This window comes from Oncorhynchus gorbuscha, linkage group LG16 (genome assembly GCF_021184085.1).
Source record: "Oncorhynchus gorbuscha isolate QuinsamMale2020 ecotype Even-year linkage group LG16, OgorEven_v1.0, whole genome shotgun sequence".
Taxonomy (NCBI): Eukaryota; Metazoa; Chordata; class Actinopteri; order Salmoniformes; family Salmonidae; genus Oncorhynchus; species Oncorhynchus gorbuscha.
Window position 1 is genome coordinate 78628866 of NC_060188.1, and position 13752 is coordinate 78642617.

At 41.9% G+C, this 13752-nt stretch overlaps 1 pseudogene; it reads left to right on the forward strand.

Annotated features, from left to right (window-relative positions):
• The first annotated feature begins 2563 nt into the window (after positions 1–2563).
• LOC123999834 overlaps positions 2564–13752 on the forward strand; it is a 12331-nt pseudogene continuing 1142 nt past the window's right edge.

A 13752-nucleotide genomic window follows, 5' to 3' on the forward strand; every position in this document is an offset into this window, starting at 1 on the left:
TATTTGTGGAGAAATCACCCTGATTAACTCTTTAGTTATATCACAGTTTACCTGTTGTCATCAACAACCGCTTAATTGCAGAGCACCACATTCAAATAATATTACAAAAAATATTTATATTCATGAAATCACAAGTGCAATATAGCAAAACACAGCTTAGCATTTTGTTAATCCACCTGTCGTGTCAGATTTTGAAAATATGCTTTACAGCGAAAGCAATCCAAGCGTTTGTGTAAGTTTATCGATCACATTATGAACACCTAGCATCAAAGTAGCTTGGTCACGAAAATCAGAAAAGCAATAAAATTAATCGCTTACCTTTGATCATCTTTGGATGTTTTCACTCACGAGACTCCCAGTTACACAAATGTTCCTTTTGTTCCATAAAGATTATTTTTATATCCAAAATACCTCCGTTTGTTTGGTGCGTTATGTTCAGAAATCCACAGGCTCGAGCGGTCACGACAACGCAGACAAATTCCAAATAGTATCCGTAATGTCCACAGAAACATGTCAAACGTTTTTTATAATCAATCCTCAGGTTGTTTTTAAAATATATAATCAATAATATATCAACCGGCTCTGTCTTTTTCAGTAGGAGAGGGAGAGACGATGGCTGCCCAAGCTCTGTTGCGCAAGCAAAACTCATGCCAACACCTGATGCGATGTTATCTTTCTCGCTCATTTTTCAAAATATAAAAGCCTGAAACTACGTCTAAAGACTGTTGACACCTTGAGGAAGCGATAGGAAAAGGAATCTGGTTTAAATCCCTGTAAATGGAGCGAAGGTAGGCTATGGAATATGGAGCTTTCAAAATAGAAGTCACTTCCTGGTTTGATTTTTTTCCTCTGCAGGTTTCGCCTGCAATATCAGTTCTATTATACTCACAGACAATATTTTGACAGTTTTGTAAACTTTAGAGTGTTTTCTATCCTAATCTGTCAATTATATGCATATTCTAGCATATGGGCCTCAGAAATAGGCCGTTTACATTGGGAACGTTATTTTTCCAAACATAAAAATAGTGCCCCCTAGCTGAAAGAGGTTAAAGCTGCAGTATGTAACTTTTTGGGAGACCTGACCAAATTCACAAAGAAATGTGAGTTATAGATCTGTCATTCTCATTGAAAGCAAGTCTAAGAAGCTGTAGATATGTTCTATTAAGTTTGCAGACGACACAGCAGTAGTAGGCTTGATTACCAACAACGACGAGACAGCCTATACGGAGGAGGTGCGGGCTCTGGGAGTGTGGTGCCAGAAAAACAACCTCTCACTCAACGTCAACAAAACAAATGAGATGATCGTGGACTTCAGGAAACGGCAGAGGGAGCACCCCCCTATCCACATCGATGGGACAGCAGTGGAGAAGGTGGAAAGTTAAGTTCATCGGTGAACACATCACTGACAAACTGAAATGGTCCACCCACACAGACAGTGTGGTGAAGAAGGAGCAACAGTGCCTCTTCAACCTCCGGAGGCTGAAGAAATGTGGCTTGACCAGCTGAAACCCTCACAAACTTTTACAGATGCACAATTGAGAGCATCCTTCCGGGCTGTATCACCACCTGGTATGGCAATTGTACCACCCACAACCGCAAGGCTCTCCAGAGGGTGGTGCGGTCTGCACAATGCATCACCGGGGCAAACTACCTGCCCTCCAGAACACCTACAGCACCCGATGTCACAGGAAGGCCAAAAAGATCATCAGGACAACAACCACCGATTACTCATCTCATATGGATATACTGCATTCTATATGTTTCTACTGTATCTTAGTCTATGCCGCTCTGACCTTGTTTGTCCAAATATTTCTATATTCTTAATTCCATTCCTTTAGATTTGTGTATATTGGGTATATGTTGTGAAATTGTTAAATATAGTTCACAGAGGTTTAGATGGTACAAGGATTCTCTACATTATACTTACTTGTTTTGTCACAAAGAAAATTTGAATTTTTGAATACAGGAACTGGCGCAGTGTCACAAAGTGTCCATAAAGCACTCAGGGAGGGCCCCCACGGATAGAGGGCCGTAGTAGGGTGTTGCCAGAGTGGGCATTAATATGAGAATGACCGAAAAGTGCATTTAGGAGAGTATTTTAATTTTCGGGTTCCCAGGTGCACGGATGTTTGAGGGCGCCCACGGCTAGAGGGCCTTAGTAGGGTGCTCCTATAGCGGGCATGCATGTCAGGAACACCGGCATGATGTCTGTGTAGTGCACCGATAACAATTTGCCATTAATTTTCTGTTTACTATTCTAATATAGAATTTTCAATAAGGCATTTTAGATTTTTATTTTAACATTGCAATTTCATTGTGGCATGAATCATACGCACTGTTAAAAAAACAAATGCATTTATAATTTTCACATTCTTATTTGGCATCGCATTTTCAAACTGACACTGATCACCTTCCATAGACCAAGGTATTTTGTGAACCAGGAAACTCAGTTTTCTCTCAACAATTGAGTCTGAGCATAACTGCATACGAATTCACTAATGACGATAATGGATTTACACATATCGACGCATTTAGTGGGATAATGAGGGAATATAGAGAGCATCAGTAGATTTGGGTTACAATTGTCTTATAGTGAATACACTGCGGTAATGTAATATTTGAACTGTGTCCGTCTAGCCTTATCATGTCAGGCATATTAATCTTGGCATTTGTGATATCTATTCTATCTCATAGATATTATGTCGGAGCAAGTGTCAGGTCTGCGAGGGATGAGGTGAATTTTGAGTCTGTATATCTGAATGTAGACCTCTCTCGAGTACTCAAAAGAGTGAACGAACATTTTTTGTCTGTGGCCATAGATGCGAGTCTCGTCGCTGAAGAGAAGTTCATGTACCTTTTAACGTGAGTATTACTACTTTTAACACAATTTACATGTATTTGTTTTATAAAACGATTGCCTTCAGTCTATTTTTTTTAACACCCGCAGACTACCACTAGATTAGACTCAGTCAGGTTCTATAAATATTTTCTCTCTGGAGAAACAAACAAACAGTTCAGAGAGACGTCTGGCGTATTCATTACGCCTATAATGATGTAAAACGTTTTTTAAACAGAACGAAATGGGGAGAGACCTACCTGAATTTCCAACAGAAACTTATTTTAGTTGTGAAACAACTGTTTGGACTAATGATTACATCCAGGGGGTGTATTCATTAGATTCCGTTCTAAAACGTTTTGCAACACACAACAGTTTACTCTAGGAACCACCAAACAGAACGAGCTGAATGTGTCCAAGAGAAACTTTTGAAGTTTCCATTTGAAGTAAGTTTTTCAATGGAGAACATTTTGCATTGAAATCTGACTAATGAATACACCCCAGCTCAACTTAATCTTCCAAAACTGCATAAATTCTGAACTAAATCCACCAGGTCTCCAAAACTGAGGACATTGGCACAAGCTTTATCCCCAGCATTTCTAAGATTTGGAGGGACAAGACAATATTTCATGACCTTCAACCCTGCATTTCTACATTCAAATGAGTATCACAAAAACTCTGTTTTTGACGCAGGTAAATATGGCATACATTGTCACACATTTCAACTGCTTACTAGTCATATTACCACAGAGAGTCGTTTCATATATTTCTCCAGCAGCTCTTGTGATGTGTGTGTGTGTGTGGTTTGATTGTGGTCACTCACTTCCGCAGCACAATTCCTGTTTTGCATTAATGACACTGAGAAGGAACATTATGTTGATTCACACAGAGTCAGCTTGAATACACACAGTGGACCAGGCAGATCTCAAACAATATCATGCGTTTGAGGTAAATCTTAGGTCGTCAGCTTCTGAGTGACTCAGAGCCACTTGGTTTCTGATTCCTGCTTTCTATTCTGCTGTCAGATGATCTCTGTGAAAGGCTGGAGCTACCCCCAATACTGGAGGAGAGGCTGAAGCAGGAATGGGCTCTACAGGAAGTACTTCTCCAGAAAGAGGACTTGCAGAGGAAGTACCGGAGTGTAAAGTTCACAGGTACTGTATGAGCGATGGTTGTCATGCAGGGAGCATCAGTCTAGCTCACAATAGACTCTTGTTTAGCTAACCACCCATTTTCCCTTGAGCAAATAGTCTGAAAGAAGAAGAAAACAACATTTAAAATATTTGTTTTTTCCCTGACAGAGTATGCAGTGGATCTACTGTACTCTTTTACAAACTGCTCTGGATTAGACCTCATCTTTGGGCTCAATGAACTGCTCAGGACCACTGGCAACTCCTGGGACAGCAGCAATGCCAGGACCCTCATACAGTACTGTGAATCCAAACAGTTCAGCATGGCCTGGGAGCTGGGCAATGGTAACAATTGCAGTTTGGTTCATTGATTGAATTGACTAAACAATGAAATAAACTAAGCAAAAACATTAACGTCCTCTCACTATCAACTGTGTTTTATTTTCAGCAAACTTGATGTGTAAATATTTGTATATTTGTACTTATCCAATGGCTGCCCACTTCTTGGAGGCAGGCCACTCAATTTAGTCTCTGCGTTATATTGGCATCGAACATATCACCCTCCCTAGGAGAGGGGTAACCTTGATCATTTGTTAAAACGAGAGGCTGCCTGGATCTTTAACTTAAAGACCCTTGCGCCCTTCGGTCTCAACGTAGACTTTGATCTGAAGCCATTCTTGTGATTATTGTGACTTTGCCATTGTAATTGTTTGTAAGCTTGTGTAGTAAAATTAATCTATGATCGTATGCTATCCATTTGTTGTTTGTATGCTGTTCTTTGTATGACATTTTAATATTTGATAATTAACCAATGATATTAGGCCACTCGTGGCCATGATTACAGACACCTGTGTCTTTTGACACTACATAAACGAGTCATCCCACAGTGTTTGTGATTATACCCTGATGAAGACAGCTTGGCTGTCGAAACGTTGGTAATTACATTTTTGCATCTGAGCTCCTAGAGTGTGCTGCTCTCTTTTATTTTCAAGTAAATATTTGTATGAACATAAGATTCAACAACTGAGACATAAACTGAACAAGTTCCACAGATGTGACTAACAGAAATTGATTATTGTGTCCCTGAACAAAGGGGGGTTAAAGTCAAAAGTAACACTCAGTATTGATGTGGCCACCAGCTGCATTAGGTACTGCAGTGCATCTCCTCCTCATGGACTGCACCAGATTTGCCAGTTCTTGCTCTGAGATGTTACCCCACTTTTCCACCAAGGCACCTGCAAGTTCCCAGACACTGGGGGGAATGGCCCTAGCCCTCATCTTCCGATCCAACAGGTCCCAGACGCACTCAATGGGATTGAGATCCGGGCTCTTCGCTGGCCATGGCTGGACAGTGGCATTCCTGTCTTGCAGGAAATCATGTGCAGAACGAGCAGTATGGCTGGTGGCATCAGGATGAGCCTACCACATGAGGGAGGGGGATGTAACGCACATTGTTGAGATTGCCTGAAATGACAACAAGCTCAGTCCGATGATGCTGTGACACACCGCCTCAGACCATGACAAACTCTCCACCTCCAAATCAATCCCACTCCAGAGTACAGGCCTTGGTGTAATGCTCATTCCTTCGATAAACGCGAATACGACCATCACCCCTGGTGAGACAAAACCGTGATTCGTCAGTGAAGAGCAATTTTTGCCAGTCCTGTCTGGTCCAGCGACTGGGTTTGTACCCATAGGCGACATTGTTGCCAGTGATGTCTGGTGAGGACCTGCCTTACAACAGGCCTACAAGCCCCGAGTCCAGCCTCTCTCAGCCTATTGAGGACAGTCTTAGCACTGATGGAGGGATTGTGCGTTGCTGGTGTAACTCGGGCAGTTGTTGCCATCACGTACCTGTCCCGCAGGTGTGATGTTTGGATGTACCGATCCTGTGCAGCTGTTGTTACACGTGGTCTGCCACTGCGAGGACGATCAGCTGTCCGTCCTGTCTACCTGTAGTGCTGTCTTAGGCGTCTCACTGTACGGACATTACAATTTATTGCCCTGGCCACATCTGCAGTCCTCATGCCTCCTTGCAGCATGCTTAAGGCACGCAGATAAACAGGGACCCTGGGCATTTTTGTTGTTGTTGTGTTTTTCAGATTCAGTAGAAAGGACACTAAAGAGGCCTAAGTTTTCAGAACTGTGACCTTAATTGCATACCGTCTGTAAGCTGTTAGTGTCTTAATGACCGTTCCGCAGGTGCATGTTCATAAATTGTTTATGTTTCATTGAGCAAGCATGGGAAGCAGTGTTTAAGCCCTTTACAATGAGGATCTGTGAAGTTATTTGGATTTTTACAAATTATCTTTGAAAGCAGGGTCCTGAAAAAGGGATGTTTATTTTTTTGCTGAGTTTGTCAGCTTCACACCAATGCAATGGCAACACATATTACAACTCCTCAAGGACAAGTCAGACTTTTTGATGTTATGTCCATTCTGGTCCTCTAAAAACCTGTCTCCATTCATATCAGAGCCCAACAGTTATGAGAAGAAGGCAGGGATCCGGGTGAACGGATACCAGCTGGGCCAAGACTTCATTCAACTCTGCGGGAATCCAAACTTTACCATGACACTGGACTCTATGGACCAGACATTAGCCAACCTTGAGACCGGCGGAGAGACTTACTGGAGGGGTGCGAGTTTATCCCTTTTATGTAGCCTATACATAAGGTAGCCCCAATATAGTCATATTTGACATGCTGGTGTACTTAGCTAAGGCAATAGTATTGGAAGTCTCCTTGGTCAAAGTAAGAAACCTATTTTCCCAAACATGAAAAGTCATTGCTAACTAGAAAACGACTAAGACAAAGAAAGTATGAATTATTATTAATTAAAAGGATATTCTACAATTGAATTATGACATGACGTGCATACCTGTCTATATTCATGACTGAATATCACTTCCAATGCAGTAGGAGACTAATCCCTGAATAATAGGCCACTTGATTTAGACTGGTTTGTCCAGTTTATGGGCGTTTTCTGTCTTTTCACAGTCGTATTATACAAAAGGGTCAGAGTTGTATTACTGCTTCTCTCATTTTCCTCTGGCTACTGCATGTCTATACCCAAGACTGTGGTTCAAATCTAAACTGTTAATTATAACAACTCATTTTCAGGCTCTTTTCCCTATTGGGAGAACTACTTAAAAAAAAAAATATATATATATATATATATATATATATATATATTATACAATGTATGGGACAAACTATCACCCCTCCACTGTTTCTCCAGTGGTCTCAGGGCTGGTTAATGTTGGGTCATGAGATTATTCTCACACAACCACAAATCATGTGGGATTTTATTTATTTATTTATATACAGTACCAGTCAAAAGTTTGAACACACCTACTCATTCCAAGCTTTTTCTTTATTTTAACTTTTTTCTACATTGTAGAATAACATTGAAGACATCAAAACTATGAAATAACATAGAATCATGTAGTAACCTAAAAAGTGTTAAACAAATCCAAATATATTTTATATTTGATATTCTTCAAAGTAGCCACCCTTTGCCTTTATGACAGCTTTGCACACTCTTGGCATTCTCTCAACCAGTTTCATGAGGTAGTCTCCTGGAATGCCTTTGTTAAAATTTGATTTGTGGAATTTCTTTCTTTCTTATTGTGTTTGTACCAATCAGTTGTTTTGAGCATACAGAATATATACTTTTTTGGTAAAAGATCAACTCCATATTATGGCAAGAACATCTCAAATAAGCAAAGAGAAACAACAGTCCATCATTACTTTAAGAAATGAAAGTCAGTCAATACAGACAATTTTACGAACTTTGAAAGTTTCTTCAAGTGCAGTTGCAAATACCATGAAGCGCTATGATGAAACTGGCTCTCATAAGGACCACCACAGGAAAGGAAGACCCAGAGTTACCTCAAATCAAATCACATTTATTTGTCACATACACATGGTTAGCAGATGTTAGTGCGAGTGTAGCGAAATACTTGTGTTTCTAGTTCCGACAATGCAGTAATAACCAACAAGTAATCTAGCTAACAATTCCAAAACTACTACCTTATAGACACAAGTGTAAGGGGATAAAGAATATGTACATAAATATATATGAATGAGTGATGGTACAGAGCGGCATAGGCAAGATACAGTAGATGGTATTGAGTGCAGTATATACATATGAGATGAGTATGTAAACAAAGTGGCATAGTTAAAGTGGCTAGTGATACATGTATTACCTAAGGATGCAGTAGATGATATAGAGTACAGTATATACGTATACATATGAGATGAATAATGTAGGGTATGCAAACATTATATTAGGTAGCATTATTTAAAGTGGCTAGTGATATATTTTACATCATTTCCCATCAATTCCCATTATTAAAGTGGCTGGAGTTGAGTCAGTGTGTTGGCAGCAGCCACTCAATGTTAGTGGTGGCTGTTTAACAGTCTGATGGCCTTGAGATAGAAGCTGTATTTCAGTCTCTCGGTCCCAGCTTTGATGCACCTGTACTGACCTCGCCTTCTGGATGACAGCGGGGTGAACAGGCAGTGGCTCGGGTGGTTGTTGTCCTTGATGATCTTTATGGCCTTCCTGTGACATCGGGTCATGTAGGTGTCCTGGAGGGCAGGTAGTTTGCCCCCGGTGATGCGTTGTGCAGACTTCACTACCCTCTGGAGAGCCTTACGGTTGTGGGCGGAGCAGTTGCCGTACCAGGCGGTGATACAACCCGACAGGATGCTCTCGATTGTACATCTGTAGAAGTTTGAGTGCTTTTGGTTACAAGCCAAATTTCTTCAGCCTCCTGAGGTTGAAGAGGCGCTGCTGCGCCTTCTTCACGATGCTGTCTGTATGGGTGGAACAATTCAGTTTGTCTGTGATGTGTACGCCGAGGAACTTAAAACTTACTACCCTCTCCACTACTGTTCCATCGATATGTGGATAGGGGGGTGTTCCCTCTGCTGTTTCCTGAAGTCCACAATCATCTCCTTTAGTTTTGTTGACGTTGAGTGTGAGGTTATTTTCCTGACACCACACTCCGAGGGCCCTCACCTCCAGTGTTGAGGATCAGCGGGGTGGAGATGTTGTTGCCATCCCTCACCACCTGGGGGCGGCCCGTCAGGAAGTCCAGTACCCAGTTGCACAGGGTCTCGAGGTTGATGACGAGTTTGGAGGGTACTATGGTGTTAAATGCTGAGCTGTAGTCGATGAACAGCATTCTCACATAGGTATTCCTCTTGTCCAGATGGGTTAGGGCAGTGTGCAGTGTGGTTGAGATTGCATCGTCTGTGGACCTATTTGGGCGGTAAGCAAATTGGAGTGGGTCTAGGGTGTCAGGTAGGGTGGAGGTGATATGGTCCTTGACTAGTCTCTCAAAGCACTTCATGATGACGGAAGTGAGTGCTACGGGCGGTAGTCGTTTAGCTCAGTTACCTTAGCTTTCTTGGGAACAGGAACAATGGTGGCCCTCTTGAAGCATGTGGGAACAACAGACTGGGATAGGGATTGATTGAATATGTCCGTAAACACACCAGCCAGCTGGTCTGCGCATGCTCTGAGGGTGCGGCTGGGGATGCCGTCTGGGCCTGCAGCCTTGCGAGGGTTGACACGTTTAAATGTTTTCCTCACGTTGGCTGCAGTGAAGGAGAGTCCGCATGTTTTAGTTGCGGGCAGTGTCAGTGGCACTGTATTGTCCTCAAAGCGGGCAAAAAAGTTATTTAGTCTGCCTGGGAGCAAGACATCCTGGTCCGTGACGGTGCTGGTTTTCTTTTTGTAATCCGTGATTGACTGTAGACCCTGCCACATACCTCTTGTGTCTGAGCCGTTGAATTGAGATTCTACTTTGTCTCTATACTGACGCTTAGCTTGTTTGATTGCCTTGCGGAGGGAATAGTTACACTGTTTGTATTCGGTCATGTTTCCAGTCACCTTGCCCTGATTAAAAGCACTGGTTCGTGCTTTCAGTTTCATGCGAATGCTGCCATCAATCCATGGTTTCTGGTTTGGGAATGTTTTAATCGCTGCTATGGGAACGACATCTTCAAAGCGCGTTCTAGTCAACTCGCTCACCGAATCAGCGTATTCGTCAATGTTGTTGTCTGACGCAATACGGAACATATCCCAGTGATGGAAGCAGTCTTGGAGAGTGGAATCAGATTGGTCGGACCAGCGTTGAACAGACCTCAGCGCGGGAGCTTCTTGTTTTAGTTTCTGTCTGTAGGCAGGGATCAACGAAATGGAGTCGTGGTCAGCTTTTCCGAAAGGAGGGCGGGGCAGGGCCTTATATGCGTTGCGGAAGTTGGAATAGCAATGATCCAAGGTTTTTCCAGCCCTGGTTGCGCAATCGATATGCTGATAAAATTTAGGGAGTCTTGTTTTCAGATTAGCCTTGTTAAAATCCCCAGCTACAATGAATGCAGCCTCCGGATATATGGATTATAGTTTACAAAGAGTCAAATAAAGTTCGTTCAGAGCCATCGATGTGTCTGCTTGGGGGGGAATATATACGGCTGTGATTATAATCGAAGAGAATTCCCTTGGTAGATAATGCGGTCGACATTTGATTGTGAGGAATTCTAAATCGGGTGAACAGAAGGACTTGAGTTCCTGTATGTTGTTGTGGCCACACCACGTCACGTTAACCATAAAGCATACGCCCCCGCCCCTCTTCTTACCAGAAAGATGTTTGTTTCTGTCGGCGCGATGCGTGGAGAAACCAGCTGGCTGCACCGTCTCCGATAGCTTCTCTCCAGTGGGCCATGTTTCCGTGAAGCAAAGAACGTTACAGTCTCTGGTGTCCCTCTGGAATGCTACCCTTGCTCGGATTTCATCAACCTTGTTGTCAAGAGACTGGACATTGGCGAGGAGAATGCTAGGGAGTGGTGCACGATGTGCCTGTGCTGCAGAGGACAAGTTCAGTAGAGTTAACTGCACCTCAGATTGCAGCCCAAATAAATGCTTCACAGAGTTCAAGTAACAGACAGATCTCAACATCAACTGTTCAGAGGAGACTGCGTGAATCAGGCCGCAATGTAAAATTGCTGCAAAGAAACCACAACTAAAGGACCCCAATAAGAAGACTTGTTTGGGCCAAGAATCATGAGCAATGAACATTAGACCGGTGGCAATCTGTCCTTTGGTCTGCTGAGTCTAAATTTGATATTTTTGGTTCCAACCACCGTGTCTTTGTGACAAAGTATGTGAACGGATGATCTCTGCATGTGTGGCTCCCACCGTGAAGCATGGAGGAGGAGGTGTGATGGTGCTTTGCTGGTTACACTGTTTGTGATTGATTTCTAATTCAAGGCATACTTAACCAGCATGGCTCCCACATCATTCTGCAGCGATACGCCATTCCACCTGCTTAGTGGGACTATCATTTGTTTTTCAACAGGACAATGACCCAACACACCTCCAGGCTTTGTAAAGGCTATTTGACCAAGACGGAGAGTGATGGAATGCTGCATCAGACGACCTGGCCTCCACAATCAACCGACCTCAACCTAATTGAGATGGTTTGGGATGAGTTGTACCGCAGAGTGAAGGAAAAGCAGCCAACAAGTGCTCAGCATATTTGCTGACTCCTTCAAGATGGTTGAAATAGCATTCCAGGGGAATCTGGTTGAGATAATGCCAAGAGTGTGCAAAGCTGTCATCAAAGCAAAGGGTGGCTAGAAATATATTTGGATTTGTTTAACACTTTTTTGGTTTCTACATGCTTCCATATGTGTTATTTCATAGTTATGGCTTCACTATTATTCTACAATGTAGAAAATACAAAAAAAAATAAGAAAACCCTTGAATAAGTAGATGTGTTCAAAATTTTGATTGATATTGTCATGCATAGGTGTAATAGGTGGCAGGGAAGTCAGGCGCAGGAGAGTCAAATGGAGTCTTTTAATAAAGTCCACGGAGTGTGCTCCATAACACTAAACGTACATAAACAAACAGACATGGGTACAAGGACCCGACCCTCACCTATACAACAATCACACTACACTGACAATAAAACAATCTCTGACAAATACATGAGGGGAAACAGAGGGTTAAATACACAACAGGTAATGAATGGGATAGAAAACAGGTGTGTGGGAAGACTAGACAAAACCAATGGAAAATGAAAAAAGAATCAATGATGGCTAGAAGACCGGTGACGTCGAACGCCGAGCACCGCCCGAACAAGGAGAGGTAACGACTTAGGCAGAAGTCGTGACAGATATATCAAAATGATCAGTTTCTCTGGTTTTACTATTTATAGGTATTTGGGTAAAATTATTATTTTTTTGTTTTCTATAAACTACTGACAACATTTATCCCAAATTCCAAATAAAAATATTGCCATTTAGAGCATTTATTTGCAGAAAATGGCAACTGGTCAAAATAACAGCAATGCTCTAAATTACCATTTTTATTTGGGAGAAATGATGTCACTAGTTTATAGAATAAAAAAATAATGTTCATTTTACCCAAACACAAACCTATAAATAATAAAACCAGAGAATCTGATACTTTTGCAGTGGTCTCTTAATTTTATCCAGAGCTGTATATAAAAAATATTGAATAATCATATCCTATTTACTTTTCATAGGTTCTTGGAAAGTGGGGCAGAAGCAATTGACGCATGCACCTGGCACCAGTAAGTTGAACTGTCTGTCCTCACCTGGCACACAGTGATGGATCAGTTGTCACATGTTGCTGCTTTTCACTTTGACACAGACACTGAACAAACACAGGGTTAGTTTATTAGTGTGCTTGTAAGGTTGGGCATGTGGGGTTGTCACAAGGGGAAAGAGGAACTGTTTGTAATGGCTTGCACTAACCAGACTTCACATGAGTCTGTCAGGTGAGGGATGTACTTTTCAGTCGGAACACCATAGAATATGTTACTTTTTTTTCTTCCATTGTTTAATTCCAGACATTTTAATGATACATATACAGCACCAGTCAAAAGTCTGAACACACCTTCATATTCAAGTGTTTTTCTTTATTTTTTACTATTTTATACATTGTAGAATAGTAGTGAAGACATCAAAACTATGAAATAGTTGTAGAAATAATGTAGTAACCAAAAAAGTGTTAAACAAATCAAAATATATTTTAGATTATTCAAAGTAGCCACCCTTTGCCTTGATGGCAGCTTTGCACATTCTTGGCATTCTTTAAACCAGCTTCGTCTTGATGGAGTTCCCACATATGCTGAGCACTTGTTGGCTGCTTTTCCTTCACTCTGCACTCTAACTCATCCCAAACCTTCTCAATTGGGTTGAGGTCGGTTGATTGTGGAGGCCAGGTCATCCGATGCAGCACTCCTTCACTCTCCTTCTTGGTCTACCTGCCCTCCAGGACACCTACACAACCCGATGTCACAGGAAGGCCAAAAAGATCATCAAGGACAAAAACCACCCGAGCCACTGCCTGTTCACCCTGCTATCATCCAGAAGGCGAGGTCAATACAGGTGCATCAAAGCGGGGACTGAGAGACTGAAAAACAGCTTCTATCTCAAGGCCATCAGACTGTTAAACAGCCATCACTAACATTGAGTGGCTGCTGCTAACATACTGACTCGTCTTGAGCCACTTTAATAATAAAAAATGGATGTAATAAATGTATCACTAGCCACTTTAAACAATGCCACGTTACATAATGTTTACCCTTCATTACTCATCTCATATGTATATACTGTACTCTATACCATCTACTGCAACTTGCCTATGCCGTTCGGCCATCGCTCATTGATATATTTTTGTGTATATATTCTTATTCATTCCTTTACACTTGTGTGTATAAGGTAGTTGTTGTGAAATTGTTAGGTTA